Source organism: Amborella trichopoda, chromosome 8 (assembly GCF_054954075.1).
Source record: "Amborella trichopoda isolate Santa Cruz 75 chromosome 8, AtrichopodaSantaCruz75HAP2 v2.0, whole genome shotgun sequence".
In the NCBI taxonomy this organism is placed as follows: domain Eukaryota; kingdom Viridiplantae; phylum Streptophyta; class Magnoliopsida; order Amborellales; family Amborellaceae; genus Amborella; species Amborella trichopoda.
The window spans coordinates 8,924,642-8,942,002 of record NC_142343.1 but is presented as its reverse complement, the minus strand read 5'-3'; the positions used below and the strand labels follow the sequence as shown (position 1 = coordinate 8,942,002).

Below are 17,361 nucleotides of genomic sequence, written 5' to 3'. Positions count from 1 at the left end.
TGGGATTACTTGCATTGATCGGCTTTTATCAATGGACAAAGGGCATTATCATCATTTCTTAGATCAAGATACTAGATAAGGGACACATTAGTCATTTGTATGATTCTTGTGTACTAGGCCCTACCTTGAAACCAAGTGAAAATTATGGGATGAATACAGTAATGAGTTTCCAAAAATATTTAGGATATTAAAAAAAATATTATATATATAAAAGTGCCCTAACAAAACTTTTATTTTAATATTTTAAAAATAACTTTGTGCACTCAAGTGAAAATTATGGGATGAATACAGTAATGGGTTCCCAAAAATATTGAGTATATTAAAAAAATATTTTATATATAAAAGTGCCATAACAAAACCTTTTATTTTTTTTACAAAATTCAACTTTTATTAAAGATAAAACAAATTACATCAAAACTTCTACATTATCAGAGATCGTTAAGGGACTCCATTTCCACTCCCCTCTTAGTTATTAAATCAGCCAAACTAAGGAATACGTCATAACAGACAACATATCAAAAATTTGCAAACCTATTAACTTTAGTTGCCACGGGAACCGCTGATCATTCTGACACCACTTAATCACATTCATTGAATCCCCTTCAATGATATACCCACCATCAAAATTTCTAGCCACCAAAATCTTCAAACCATGTAAGATAGCAAGTAACTCAGCATGGTTTGCTGTAGTAACACCACATGGACAAGCATAAGCCACTACCACGTTTTCTTGCCAATCATGTATCACCCCACTAAATCTTGCTTTACCCAAAGAACTACCATCAAAGTTCAACTTTAGCAACCCTTGGTCAGGTGGCCTCCACCGTGCACTTGATCTGCTTCTAGGCACATCTAATTGAAAAAGAGTATTCAGATTAATCATCACATCGGTCTAAAAAATTCTTCTGCCTACCTTTGAGACTGATAACCAAGACCACAAAGACAACTTGATATTGTTCAAAACCCTTCCAAAGCTCCAAACCACCCCTTCAAAGGTCCTTCGATTCCTCTCCAGCCACACCTCCCAAAGTATCACCCTCCCGCAGAATCATCCAAATATCTCCACCAATTTTCGGTAAGGGAACATCCATTTGAACAATCAAATCCATCACATGTTGGGGCAATGTTAAATTTATCCCTAACATCTAAAAACACCACCACCAAATTTTGGAAATGAACGGGCAATGAATAAATAAATGAGCCCAGTCTCCCCATCCGCCTTACACAGAAGGCACACATTCCGGATTATCTTCCCACGCTTAATGAGATTATCAATTGTGAGGAACTTATCTTGAGCGGCTAACCATATAAAAACGTGTACTTTATGAGGAATAGGCCACTTCCAAATCTTCGATATCTTTGGGAGATTCCATCAAATTCTATCGTGAAACAGAATACTGTAAACCGACTTAACCGTGATCTGATCATCTTTTTCAATTTCCCAAATAATCTCATCCTCATTATGCTGCCTGATATACATTGGCTCAAGATCCTTGTACAAATTGATTAGACGCTGATATAAATAACTATGATTTCTATCATAAGGGAATGTGATATTCCAACAAACCTTATCATTCCATATTTCAACTAGATCTGCAACAGACTCTTGGGGAACACTAACCTTCTCATAAAAAAGAGGATAAGCATATTTTAAGGGTACATCTCTCAACCACTTATGGTGCCAGAAAGAGATAGAAACCCTCGACCTATGAAGCTCCATGATTATCTTCTCCTTTAGGGTGCAATCACATATACATAACCACATACATTTAAATAAACAATCATCATGCATGAGATACTCACCTATAGGGTCTCGCCCATCAACACACCTTTCAAGGACCTTGTTAAAAATTGGGTCAACTTTATATTGGCATTTTATCACTTCAAACCCCAACACTTCCATAGAAAAAGTTCCAAGCAATACTACCCTTCTACTTAAAGCATCAGCTGCCTTATTTTGGGTCTCAGCCTTGTGTTTGAATAAGATGGTGTATTCTTGAAGGAAGGTCATCCACTCAGGATGTCGCGTATTCAACTTCTTCTGAGAATTTAAATACCGGAGTGCTTCATGATTTGAGTATAAAACAAACTCGCTATGGATTAGGTAGTGCCTCCAATAGTGCAAGACTTGCACCACTGCATAAAACTAGAAGTCATAAACCGAATACTTTTTATGTGCTTCATTCAACTTTTCACTAAAAAAAGCCATCGGTCGCTCCTCTTGACTTAGAACTGCCCCTATGCCAATATTTGATGCATCAGTTTCAGCCTCAAAACACTTTAGAAAAATCTAGGAAGGCAAGTACTAGTACTTGCATTATGTTTTGTTTAATTAGAGTGAAGCTCTTTTCAGCAGCGGGACTTCATGAAAAATTTTCAGCCCTCATACAATCGGTCACTGGTGCTATTAGAGTGCTGAAATTTCTAATAAAGCGACGATAAAAAGTCGCTAAGCCTGGAAAAGAACATACCTCAATGAGTGACTTTAACATCAGCCACTCAACTATGGCCTTTACGTTTTCTTAATCAACCTTTATTCCCTCAAATAAAACAGCATACCCCAGAACCACGACATAGTCTGTTATAAATGAGCATTTTTTCAAATTCACAATGAGTGATTCTTTTCTTAGCACATCAAAAACTTGTTCCAAGTGGTTAATATGATTTTGTGGGTAAACACTAGAAACTAAGATATCTTCAAAATAAACCACAACAAATTTATTAATAAAAGAATGAAGTGCCTCAGTCATTAAGCACATGAAGGTGCTTGGTGCATTAGAAAGCCCGAATGGCATTACAAGTCACTTATAGAGTCCATCTCGAGTTTGGAATGCGATCTTCCATTCATCCCCAGGATTAATCCAAATTTGATGGTACCCGCTCTTTAAATCAATAGTTGAGAAAACCTTGGCTCCATGAAGCATATCTAAAATATCATCGAGCCTGGGTATGGGAAATAGTACTTGATTGTAATTTTGTTGATTGTTTGACTGTCCACGCACATCCTCCATGACCAATCCTTTTTGGGAGTTAGTAATTCAAAGATGGCATATGGTGACATGCTTTCGTGAATCAATCCCTTATTAAGTAATCAACTTATTTGTGCAACTCTTCATGATCCATGGAACTTATTCAATAATAGGCCAAATTTAATTGGCTAGAACCAGGCACCAAGTCAATGTGATGCTGAATATTTCTCATTGAAAGAAGACCATCAGATAATTCTTCAGGCATAAAATCTTTATACTTCTCAAATAAAGGTTCAAGAGACCTAAGAATTGCAGTATGTGTAGAATTTTCTTTCGCAAAAAACACATAAATCACATTCATATCCTTATAGCCCCCTTTTAATTTTTGCACATTAAAGTACTTTGGACCCTCCTCTTTAGTGGATTCAAGTGTAGAAAGTTGCTTCATAGGGTAGAGTGTGATATTAATGCCATCATTGACACGTGTTTGGTCTAGTTTTATGCACCACATCATAATCATAAAGCCATGGTCTATCAAATAATATGTAATATGCATCCATAGGTGCTACATCACACCATATTTCATCTTTATAATTAGTACCAATGAAAAAAGATATTAAACATCAAATAAGAACTGGTACCTCACCCTATGTCTTGAACCATTGAATGTGATATGGGGTGGGTGCTTATACTCCAATTGAAGTTTATCCACCATCTCTTGAGATACAATGTTTTCCCTGCTCCTACCATCAATTAGTATTGTGCATAACTTGCCTCCTGATGTGTAACTTATTTGAAAAATATTGTGTCGCAACCGCTTCTCTTCCTCATAAGGTCTTGGGGTTGATAGCAAGGTTCTCTGGACAACTAAGGATTTACCCCTTTCATCTCCATATAACTCATCAATCTCACATTTGAAAGGCTCAGTCCCTTCATAAGACTGGGTCATCCCAATATCACTTGGCCTTCATAGGTGTATACTTCATCGACTTCTACTTCATAATTTTCTTCTACCAAGTTAATTTTGACAAGGGGTTGACGTGAGGGCCAGTTGAATGCTCTATGCCCAGACTGTTGGCACTTGAAACACACAATTTGTGTATCATCACGAGGTGCTTTAGGTGTTCTCGCCCCACTCCCAACACCACGTCTCCCCATATTAGGGTTTGGCCTAGTTGGGAAACTCGGAGTTGTTTCGTTTCCATGCCCCATAGGTGGTTTTCTAAAGGTTAAAGCATGTTGCCCCAGTGTTGAAGTATAGCCTCTTGTCACTGAACTATTTCTTGTACCATTCATATTGACTATTTTCTCTGCTTTGAGGGCCAAAGTATAGGCATCATACATCTTATAGACATCTTTGAAAGCTAATCCATTCTAAATGCCTCGATTTAGCCCATTCAAGTACCAATTTATTTTTTTTATTTTCATACTCCTATAAATTTGCCCTAGATGTCAAAATATAGAACTCCTCAGTATACTCACTTACCAACTTTTGTCCATGCATGAGGTTTTGATACCTTTGGTACAAGGTTTGAGCATAATTTACTGGTAAAAATTTTCAACGCGTCTTCGTCTTCATCTTTTCTCATGAATTAATTTTTTCCTTGCCTTATCGGAGACGATCCTACTGTAAATTATCCCACCACACTAAGGCATGACCAAAAAATTTTGTGGCTACTAATTTTACCTTTTTGTGATTTGTAATATCCTTATATTTAAACACCTTCTCTACTTTACTTAGCCAATCAAAAAAATCATCTGCATCAAATCCACCATAGAACTTTAGAATATCAATTTTTATTCCATGTTCTCTTTCTCTTTTCAATAACCGAAGAAGTCGATCATTGAATTCTTCATTAATCGGGGCCGCCCGAGGTTGGTTAGGAATGAGATGCATACATTTTTCACCTCTGTTGCCTTGAGTTTCAACACTGGTCTCCGGATTCTTTCCATCCTAAAGTTGAGCGAACTTTTGCATAAGCTCATCTACTTTCTAAGCTACAAGTATTTTTTTTTACTCTCTCTGCTAGGGCTTAAACTACTTCAGTCAACAACTTTAATCCATTGAATAGTGTCTCATTTGAAGCCTTTCTTTTACAAATCGGCACCTTAATTCGCAGAGAGGTCTCTAAAGAACAAGCCTTAAAGAGAATAACAGTAGAGAAAGAAGGAAAAAGATCATAAAATTAAGAGGAATCCACCTCCAAAGTTTATTCACCAAAAGTTTTACGCAAAAATAACAATCTAAAACTCTTCCAAACCCTTCAATAACAAGCATTTAAATAACTCATAACCTTAAAAAGTTCCAATGAAATCCTAGCCATACATCTTATTTATTCATAGCCGCCCATTCTTAACTTAAAAATTAATTACTAAACTTCCCCCTTAAGAAATAAAGAAATAACAATTGAACTATTGGCTGGGGCATGGCTACATCAGTGTTATATATTGCAGGGGCAAGAGAGAGAGAGAGAGAGAGAGAGAGAGAGAGAGAGAGTTAGGTGCATGATACATGATAGAGCGTGTATGGTGCGTAGAGAGAAGGTGAAAGTTTGATAGCACTTGGGGTGTGTTGTGTGTACCCAATTTTTTTTTTTGGGTAATTCAGTGGGAATGACGAGCTCCTACCCGTTTTTTGAAATTATTAGTGGTTTTTTAATGAGTTAGTTGAGAACGAAAGCCTAAACCTTAGCGGGGGTACAAGTGGTGCTAACACCACGACCCCAACCCCATTCTCAAAGAAGTAAGTCAGTAAGGATTTGGGCCCCCACCCTTTGGTGAGAATAGAGTCATGTCTACCCAATTCATTGAAGGGTTTTTTTTACTTGATTTGAATTTTTTTTTATCTTTCAATCCGAAAAACTGGTGGTTGTCCAAAAAGCACACAATGCACATTGAAATATTTATAGACAACAATCTAACAAGCCAAAAGATATTTTACTCCCTCGGGAGTATGTTGTCTATTTACTCCCTTAGGTAAATCCCATTTGAGACTAATCTTAGGATTGGAATTTTTGGGAACCTAATCTCATTAAAAATAAATTAACCCCAATAAAAAAAAAAAATCCTAACTGCACCATCTAAGAACTTGAAAAAAAAAAAATGTCTCAAGATTGAATAGAAACGGTTCAATTTTTAGAGGGTGAGATCTAACTGATAGAAAACTCAAATTCAATTTTTTTTGGACAAGAATCATGTAGTAATCCTAAGGTGGCTATCAACGCTCCCAATTTCAGATCATTCTGATTTGTAGAAAGAAAAAAAAAGATAAAACACTACCGGACAATCATGACCATGCGATAAACTTTGAACGGTGATGAGGATAGGTGAAATCACTTTTCATATTCGTCTACTTATAGATGAAAATGAATAGTGATTTCACCTACCCTCATCACCATCCAAACTTTATTGTATGGTCATAGTTATCTGGTAGTGTTTCAATTTTTATTTTTTTCTACAAATCAGAATTATTTGAAATTTAGAGCATATGTACATCTTAATGAGTAGCACCAAATAAAAATATGAAAAAAATAATTCGCAAAATATAAATCGATCAAAATACCCACAAAAATTTATGAAGGTATTTTGGTCAATTTATATTTTACGAATTATTATTTTTTTATTTTTTTATTAGGTGCGTCTTATTAAGATGTACACATGCTCCAAATTTCAGATCATTCTGATTAGTAAAAAAAAAAATTACTACCGAAAAAACTGTGACCGTGCAATGAAGTTTGGATGATGATGAAGATAGGTGAAATCACTGTTCATTTTCACCTATAGGCGTTTTGTAATATTATATATATATATATATATATATATATATATATATATATATATATATATATACCACAAAGAAAAATATAAGGACCCAGTTTCTATGCAGCCAAGCCCGCATATGCAAAAATGCGGGCTTCTTAAGAAATCTATTTTTGAGATGGATTTGAAGACTTAATTTTTAAGGACATGTAATCTCTAAAATGGAGACCATGAAAAAGAAAAAATAAATAAATCTTAAAAACTAGAAATAATAATTCTAGTAAAAAAACATTTGGACCATTAGTTTCCCTTGTTTTGAAATGGAACACCTACTTGCATTCATTTTTAAGATGGATGCTTTACATTTTCTAGACAACATATGTAGAAATGCGGTCCAGCCCGTATGAAACAATTTTCCACCGCAAAAATATATGCCATGGACGTGTGTTCTAGAATGGAGACATGCAGTACATAATTACGTGAAAGCATATCGTTCTAACGTTCAAAACAAGGAATATATATATATATATATATATATATATATATATATATATATATATATATATATATATATATATATATATATATGGGAATAAGAAAGAAACAAAAAGGCATATTGTCTTTATGCACATAATATCGTGGGGCAAAGGTTTCCATACTTCCCTACTGTATAGAAGATATATACTTCCACCTCCATCGAGCTATCTAATTTAATCAAGTGATCAACTAACCATTTGATCTAGATCTGATGTCTCCAAATATTTATTTTTTAATACTGTTTTTACAAATTTAATGAATATGAAATTTGGTTCATCCCATCATCTCAATGGGGAGCACTTAAAACAAATATTAAAAGCATATTTGGGATAAAATACTATGACCAAAATACCCCTAAAATATTTGGTACCCCCCTAAACGTTTTAGGGGTATTTTGATCATGGTATTTTATCAAGAATATTTATTTTGTAGTATTTATAGGTGCTATTTTAAGAGAGTAGTAGATGCCAAAAATTTGGTATCAAATTGTGTTATACAAAATAAATTTAAAATAAAATAGTGTACAGTCGTGACATTGTGATTGGGGTTATCTCAGCCATCCATTCAACATGGACAATTGGATTTATACAGTAGGGGAAGTAAAGAAAGCTTGCCCTTCTGGATACGGTGGACAATCCCTAGAATAAAACTAGAGAAAAAAAAAATCCCAAAAATGATTTTTCAAATTGAGAGAAAATATTTCGAATATGAACCATGAAATTTAGGGCAAAAAAATATCTTAGAGTCATAGGGAGATTTTCACTATATTTTGTAGATTGCCTCATCAACAAATAAACAAATTAAAATTTTAAAATTAGTTACTGCTATCTTAAAGGGCCTAATCTAGCCTAGGGGTTGCAATGGACCAGACCAGACCTGGGATCCAACGGGTAGACCCAATCTCGAGTCAAGGTATAGGCCAAATTTTGGACCATAAAAGGTATGGTCTGGGTCTAGCTAACCGGACCCAAATAATATAGGTGTATGTGGGTATTTATAGATGTTGATTTGTTTCTTAAGAATTTTTAATTATTACGTAAAATAGTAAAGAATGTGGGTATATATGGGCATTCATAAATGGTCTGCAATACTATAAATGTTGTCAATAATATGGGTATATGATGGTAAAAGAAGGGCTTAAAAAATAAAAAAAAGCTAATGGTCATAGCACATAAACAAAGGGGTGGCAATGGACTTGACCAGACCCGAGACCCGACAAATAGACCTGACCTCAAGTCCTGGTATGGGTCCAAATTTTAGACCCAAAAAGTTGGGTTTAGGTCCAAACCTTGGACCCGAATATTATTTAGGTGGGTCTAGCTTTACCCAGACCCGACCTGTTGCCACCCCTAATCTAACCGTCTATGAAGTAGAGTGCGGTCAGCACCCAAGCAATGATATAAATAGTGATGCAGGACCTACTTCCTGCCGCATCTCCCAACCCATTGATGAGACTGCATTGACTAACCCTACATTAAGGTCTTGTGCATTAGAAACCTAGTCCTTTTGGCAAAACCGTGTGTCTATGGACATCAGCATGTTGCTCCCCCTCTGTGTCCTTGCACTCTGTATGACCTCCCCTTTCAGCTATAATACTACAATACAGTGAAGCATTTACCACAACCAAGTTCCAAGGCATCCTCTTGATCCACTAACCCTAAGTGAGATCTACAATGCCCATGATATACTACTATCTGAGCACCCAAGCTTCTCTGCTTCCACCATTCACTCCTTGGTCCTTGAAGAGCCCCCCAAAAAACAGGTTTTGTAATATGCTTGGTTATGGTGTAGATTTAGAGTTTTCTTTCTTAGTATAATTTTGTAAGCATGGCTTCTTTCATGCATATCTTTCTCGAGAGATATTTTTCAGAGGAAAATTCATCAAATGACCACAGACTGGGGATCATTTTGAGGAAGACTTGGGGAGAGACTTGCAGCCTTTGCATTCCCTAGTGTTTCTGATGATGGTTCTTTGAAATAATTGTCTGAACATCAATCAGTTTTAATTGTTTCCATGATGTTCTCATCTATGATATTCAAATTAATGGTTGGGATCTGTGCAGGAAAAATCGGCTGGTCCAACTCGGAACCAGCCGAGTTAATCGGAATTGAGCATTTGTTGAGCTTGGTTTTCCCTGGTTCCGGGGTTCCACTCATGGGACGATGGGCCGATTTTTATGCCGAATCGCAGGGGACGGGTTAGAAACTGGGTGGTTTTTTAGGAATCGGTCGATTTATCAGAAAACAGCCGATATCTACCCGGTATTTATTTATTTTTTTAATTATATATATATATATATATATGTCAAAGTGGTTTTAAAAGAATTTAAAATTCAAATTCAAAGGTTTCTCTCTTTCTCTTTCTTTTATCTCCCTCTCTCTCCGTCTGTCAGGTCCCTTCTCTCTCTGTGTCAAGGGTAACCCATCACTTTCTCTCCATATCTCTCTAGAGACGAAAAAAAGTTAGAGAGAGATGGAGAGAGAATGAAAGAAAAAAAGACAGTCTCCGAACTTTATTTTCCTTTTTCTCTCTAGCATGCTCTATCTCGATTTATTGTTATACTAAAATAGTGTGGTCCATAAGGACCACACGCACTTACTTTTTATATTCTTTGCGATAGTTATCGGAGTCACTATTCATTTATTTCCACATTTATCCTATCTTCTAAGTTCAAAGTGAGAAAATCACATATTCCAACGGCATCTTACGTCACACACTCACCTGATCACACCTACCTTATCCAACCATGAGGGCCTCTCTTTTTATCAAATACCAACTCTCGACTTTACTAAATCTCAACTCTCAACTTTACTAATGGGACCAAGTGGGCCACCACTTCTTATTTCTATCTCTTCATTTCTTCAATCATTGCCCTTGACCTTTTTGCATCTTAAATCTATTTACAATCTATCTCACATTTTAAAATTGTGATGTATATCACCTGAATTTATATAAAAAATTATTTCAATAGTATTTTTTTATTAATTTTATTTATTTCAAGATACATGTAAATAATAACAAAATATAAATAAAATCTGGATCGTTTCATATTTATTTGATTTGTTTTAAGATTTTTTACCCATTTTAAACAAAAGCTTTTTACTTGACCGACTCAGACTAGTTAACTAGCCGTTCTGAGTTACTTGGAACCGACTTATGGCCGGTTTCATTTTGTGATGAAGGTCAGATCCACCATGGGTATTCGAGGTTTGGAGCTTCCACTCCATCACTGTTCCAACCTAACATTTATAACACTCATGAGAACCATAGCATAGTTTCGACAACCAAGCTGGGTTGAACCGTAAACGCCTGAGTTACTCAAAACTGACCATTGGCCGTGGCTGGTTTGGTTTTTTTAACACTAGTCGGAATATGATTGATGGAGATTTTTCGAGCACTAGTTGTAATATGATTGATGGAGGTCAGATCCACCACGGAACCTATTCAAGTTTTGGTAGCTCCCACTGTCCATTGCCTTCCAACCCTTTTGATTACCAACTGTCAGCAATTGTGAGGACCATAGCACAGTCTTCGACAACCAAGGCTGGGTTGAACTGGAACCTGTCATTGGCCGGTTAGGGTGGCCAACCTGCTTGACCATCCTAGCTTTTTTATATATATATATATATGTAATTCAAAAAAATGAAAATTGTTTGTAGTATATTTTTTAAATGTTTCATGTTGATTCGAAAAAGATTGAGGAGTATCTTGGCCATAGATACTTATTTTACATTTTTTTCCATCCTTTTTGGATTATTTCCAAAATACATTTGCACGAGCAAATTGATTTTTCAAAATCTATTTTGTCAACATTTTTTTAATCTCATTTGGATGTACTTTGTTTAATTATACTTGAAATATACTTTTTATATTTTTTGAGATTTATTTTAGATTTATTTCAACCCTGTTTGGACGGATCAGGACTTGCCCCCTTAGGACCGGTTACCAGGACTGGTTCTGGGTTACTCGGACCCGGCATTCGTGCAATCAAGCACTGCATACCATACTCCCCGTTGTGACTCTAAAAGGATTCCTATAACTCAAGTACTTTAAAAAACAGGATCAAACCACCAGGACAAGGGATTGATCTTCGAGGTCGTGGAGGGGCACCAGGTGACATTGGCCTGTGGAAGTTTCACCTCAAGCCCCACCCCCGGGCCGGTCTAGTAATTTCTCAAGCGACGGAACGGGACCCTGTCACGGGGGAGTTGCGGAGCGTGATGTATATGGGCACTGCATCAGAGCTGTTCGTTCCATACATGGACCCCTCCAATGCCTGGTATTTCAAGACGTTCATGGATGCGGGAGAGTACGGGCTGGGGTTGTTGGCTATGCCGCTAGACCGGCTCAATGACTGCTCTCGCAGCTCGTATTACATGGATGCGGTGTTCGTGGGATCGGACGGGATTCCATACGTAAGGCCTGATGTAATATGTATATCCGAGAGGGATGCCGGTGACGTCGCGTGGCGCCACACTCACATCCTCTTTCTCTCTCTTTCTCTCTTGCAACCTTCATTGTTCTCCTGTAAAGTTGTTTGTTGTTACAGGGGGAGCAGATAAAGAGAGGTGAGGCCGAAGGTAAAGCTGGTGGTGCGGATGGTAGCGACAGTGGGCAACTACGATTACATATTGGACTGGGGGGGTTCCAAACTGACACTAGTATCAGTGTCAAGGTACAATTTTTTACTATTAATTTATTTCATGAAAAAATAAGTCTCACCTCAAATCCTTGTTGAGAAAATACTTTTTGGATATGAAAATCTTTATGATGGCTCGAAAATCAATTTTCAACACCGATGATAAAATTTAAAAAAGAAAAAATGGTACAGATCTTGCGGATTTATGAACAGGTATTTTTAAAGCACAATAGACAAGCTAGATAATTTTTTTTTAATATATATTATTTTTAGAACTTTGAAATCATATTTTTTTTTCACAACCACAATGTTCAAGTCCAAATGATCGATGTAAAGGTTTTCCGATGCTTAAGTTGCTATTTTCGATGAGTTATAAAAGGAGGATTTACTTATTTTAATATCGCTGCAGTCCTATCAAACCATTTTTCAAAAAAAAAAAAAAAACTTCGACCAAGGATGTTCCATATTTTGGAACCACCACCACCATTTAAGCAGATCAAAAATTAGAATTTCGAATGAGCCATACGGGGATAAAACAGAGATAGAAATAGTCTATGGCGGGTCTGAGCGCTATAAACGATTCTCAGATCGAGTATCGGATGCTGTTACTCACAAATAGAGATCAAGTTCCTTGAACAAACTTCTTGTACCTGCCGATTAGTCAGTACTTCACAAAACCAAAAGCTCTTTACTACGAAATCTCCAAAGATATTGCTGGTTCTGCCAACTCCTGATGGCCCCGTTAAACTCAGGTTTCAATCCTTATCGATAATCTGTATCATCCTCATCTTGCTGATCTGTTATTCCTGATCGAGTTTAGAGATCTCATGATAGAGATCTCTCACTTTTATCAAGTATTGATTGATTGACATCATTCTTTGGGACACCGATTCGAGCTTGTTCGCAATGAATTGCAACTGAGCATTGTTCCTTTTGACAAACAATGTTGCTAACGCATCCCAAGATTCCTTTGGAATGGTGCCTTCTCGAAAGTTGTTCAATAGTTCATCTTATAATTATTAATGTGGCCTTTCCAGCCTTGATACACCTCGACATTCTCATTTATGAGAGTGACTGTTTCATTGCCGCCAGCAACCTCTCAGAGGTCGTGTCCTTGTACGTATGATTCTATGGACCGAGGCCAATCGTCGTGATTGTGGTTGTTCAACTTCTCAAACCCTCCAATTGTATTTGTTAGGTCTGCCATCTTGATTGGTGGGTCGCTCGCCGATCTCTTCCACCAAAAAGCTCGATCCCCAACCGATTAGGTTCACAGGGTCTCATTACTTACATAAAATAGCCCCTTACCGAACCCACTCTGTACCACTTGTTTAGAGTCGCACCGGATAAAAATCATCATACAGGAAGAAATATCTCTTTCTATTAATTACTATGAATGCTATTAAATCACAATTTACATGACACACCAACCTCACGTCTACTCACTAACTGCCCACAACCCATTCACTCCTTAAATTACTTGTATTATCTAATAGCATACACATCCCGTCTATTTATAAGTTTATGGACCATTCTATGTGGTGTAAAATGGGTCACATGGTCCATCACTGTATCGGTGAATGAGGACCACGTGAATCGGATCGGTTTTCTAACGGGCTCTTAAAATTTGTCAAGATACCATGTAACAGGCTCGGTTTTATAGCCGCTTCTTGAGATTTGTCGAGAGGGAGGGAGGAGGGAGGAGGGAGGGAGGGAGGGAGAGAATGAGTTGAAAAAGAGACGAGCAAGCCACTTATTGCTCCTACGATTAGATGTTTCAAACAGGCCCATTGTAGAAAACTGGTTCAGACATTTAATATCTGAATTGATCTCTCCTTAAAAAAAAAAAAAACTTGGTTCGGAGATTGGATGTACAAATCCTTTGAATATTAGATGTCCGAACCTCGGGTAATTTAGAAATTAATAAAAAAATCACAAAAATGAATTGAGCATAAATAGAAAATATGGAGGACTATTTTTAAATATAAAAAAATTAATGGGATTGTTTCATAAATTTCTCTATTGTTTATGAGAAAATTATAAACTGTTAATACATTAAAAATAAGTATATACCATGATAAAGTTTCACATTTTCGTTTAAAGAAATCTCTGTAAATCTAGGATATTATGTGTAAAACTTACATAGTATATCATGCACTAAGATCATCCACTGCTTTGCAAGATAAGGCATGGTTCCAACTGTGAAAGTGGTGGAGTTTTGTTAGATGACTCGTTGTATCAATTATAAAAACATAGATTTTTGAAGAAAATGAATGGCTCATCCATGTTGCTTTTCATTTAGGAGAAAAATGTGGGTGGTCCTTAATGGGACTAAAACCGAGAATCACTCTCGGTTTTGCATTTCACCGATTTATTGATTTACACTGTTTAACCAGAATAAAGGAATGCATGTAGGTGCAAGGGGTTAGTAATAATAGATAGAATCAGGGAAAACTCTTAAATACGGAGTGGGAAATCGATCAAAATATTCATGAGACTTCAACTATTTAATATTTTACTCATTAGCAACTATTCTGTATCTTTTGATAGGTATTTTAAAATTAAATTAAAAAAAATACAGGTAGAATGTTAAAAACTTAAAATAGTACATCTATCATGGATATTTGAATAAATTTCCCATATTTTTTGGATGACCTAGTAGAACATTATATAGGTTTTCATTTTAAGTACCTTTAAATTAGCTTTGTGCATGGTAAGAACCCCATTTTCCTTCTGGCTCAAAATCCATCTAACTTATCAAAACTACAAAAACAAAACCCAAATATAGAAGGATGCTGTGATGGTGAATGCCGCGAGTCGAACAGGTGGGACTAAGCGGGGTCCTGATGGTGAAAGCTAGCCCCTACAAGAAGGTTCCATCATATCAAGAAGAAGCAGACATGGATGGCATTCTAGTCTCAGAGAACGTGATTGGTGTCGTACATGACCATTTCATCACATTCTACTTGGACATGGATGTCGACAACTCTAACAACTCATTCGTGAAGGTGGAGTTGGCCAAGCAAGAGACAGCACCAGGTGAGTCCCCTTGGACGAGCTACCTTAAAGCTCATAGACGTGTGGCTCGAACAGAGACAGAAGCCCAAATCAGGCTCATAGACATGTGGCTCGAACAGAGCCGACTGAGTTTCATATCATCAATCCAACCAAGAAGACTCGGGTTGGAAACCCGGTTGGTTACAGAGTGGTGCCTTCTGCTAATGCTGCTAGCCTACATGACAACCATTTTCTCCTCTCACATTCACTCCCATCAAAATTGGAAAAATCTCCATTTATAGGAAATTATGTGAGGAACTTTTGTTTCTTGTGATATTCCTTATATTTTCTTCCTGCTTTTTTTGGTTCGGTTGGTTAGCTTGGTGCAAACACATGACCACATTGATTGCCTCCATATTTGTTGTATTTTTTATCTTTTTTTCTTGGAAAATGAATGTATGTTTTGAACATAAATATAAATGTACCCATAATTCATAATAGATATATTAAAAAAGTTTATATAAGATTCCAATCTTATTTGTAGAAATAAGGTTGCATTAATTTATGCCATCCATTTTATTTGGATGATGTAAATTCGACAGTATCTTAAAAGATCTACCATGTATTGATATTGTTTTAAAAGATGCGTCAAATCTACATCGTTCAAATACAATAGAAGGTATAGAGTAATACAATATTATTTCTACAAATAATGTTACAACTTTATGCAAACCACACCCACAATATAAAAGTACTAGTTTAAAAGAACTTAAAATAGAAGAATGTTTATATTAAGAAACTTTCATTTCCCTTTCATAAGTGTTTCTCTTAGTTTTTCGAGTACTTCAAACTTGTGTTTAGTTATTTCCATTTTGTCGAAAGCTTACATTGCCTAGAACTTTGCAGTAATATGAAGACTAGGGCCTTACACATACATTGATTCACTTTGTTGTCCTTGTGGTGGTGTTAGATATGGGTGACCCCCTACAACCAGAGCGAGCAATGGGCAGGTGGCTTATTTGCATTGCAAAGCCATGGTGATGACACCCTTTCGGTTTGGTCCCAGAGGATCCAAACTGAACATTTGCCTCTTTATGTTGTCGCTTCAAGGGAAAATACACTACACAAGAATAAGCTATTCACCATACATTGGAAGAAAACATGATGATTCAAAATCTTCTTTTTTGTATGAAAAATTTATCCAATTTTTTATTATCATTTTTAGAAATGGGGTTTTAAATATCACTGAGTCGACTCCGAATCATTTGATTCCAGATCGGAAATGGTGGGTGCGCGATTTCGATTTGAAGAACCCTAGAATTGTCTGATTCTATGATTTTTGAAGTATTTTTATTTTCTATTGTATTTGTACAATGGTCCGACTCCGGAATCACCCAAGTTTGTCGATTCAGAATCGATCCACTAGCAATTCAGGGTCCAATTCCAATTTCTTTTTAACACTACATAGAAACAAATCATGGGTCCAATTCCAATTTCTTTTTAACACTACTTAGAAACAAATCATTCACGGTATTCATCGTGAAGAATGTATGGCAAATTAAAATTGCACATTGCAATATTTTTATATTTAATGGTATAATTTTTTGTTATTGGCAGGAATCGAGAGATAGAAGATAGGGACATAGTGTTGTGGTACACACTGGGATTCCACCACATCCCTTGCCAAGAAGATTTCCCCATCATGCCCACTGTCTCTGCAAGTTTTGATATCAAACCTGTCAACTTCTTTGAAGCAAATCCCATCCTCAGGGCTGCCCCCAACTTAAACAAGGACATCCATGATCCTGAGGATTCCTATGCTTAAAGGGGGACTCTCTATTTATAGTTACTATTTTGTCTATTTAGATTATTAGGAAGATGGTTAATTCCTAGGCTTTTATTTTGGTATTTTTGCGATTTACTATCTTACCCCTAATGTTCAAGTCGAAAATATATATATATATTTCTCTTTTTTTCTGGTGTACAAAACAACGAGGAGAATCAAGATTTGTAGGACACAAAATACATCAAAATGATGTACGTCTATATGAGTGAGAAAATATGCAATAAAAAATAAAAATAACTTATTGTCACCGAGATTTACATGGTTCACCTTTTCAACCTACGTCCACGGGAAAAAGAGACACGTCCACTATTAAAATAATAGTTACAAAGTTCTTCCAAAAAATAAGCTTTCTTGGGCTCTGTGATTTCTTCTAGAGGGTTTTCTTTCTTTAGATTTTACCTCTCAGATGTTCTTTTCTCTCTCAGATGCTTCTTTTCTTTTCTAAAGGCTCTCTCTCTCTCTCTTAATGAAAATGTTCTCTCTTGCTCTCTCTAACAAGCTTCTCTTTGTCTCTCTTACTCTTCTCTCTCTAAGAAGAAGGGTGACTTTTTCTCTCTTCTTCTTCTCTCTAAAAGATTGCTCTCCGTATTTTTCTAATGCACCAAGATAGGTA

General features: G+C 36.3%; 1 pseudogene across 1 annotated transcript; it reads left to right on the top strand.

Moving 5' to 3' along the window:
• The first annotated feature begins 10,397 nt into the window (after nucleotides 1–10,397).
• LOC18436105 (amine oxidase [copper-containing] gamma 1-like) lies at nucleotides 10,398–15,402 on the top strand (annotated as a pseudogene). The gene is made up of 3 exons (XR_016061525.1): nucleotides 10,398–11,681; nucleotides 11,816–11,941; nucleotides 14,731–15,402. The product of XR_016061525.1 is annotated as an amine oxidase [copper-containing] gamma 1-like (transcript).
• The last annotated feature ends 1,959 nt before the right edge of the window (nucleotides 15,403–17,361 follow it).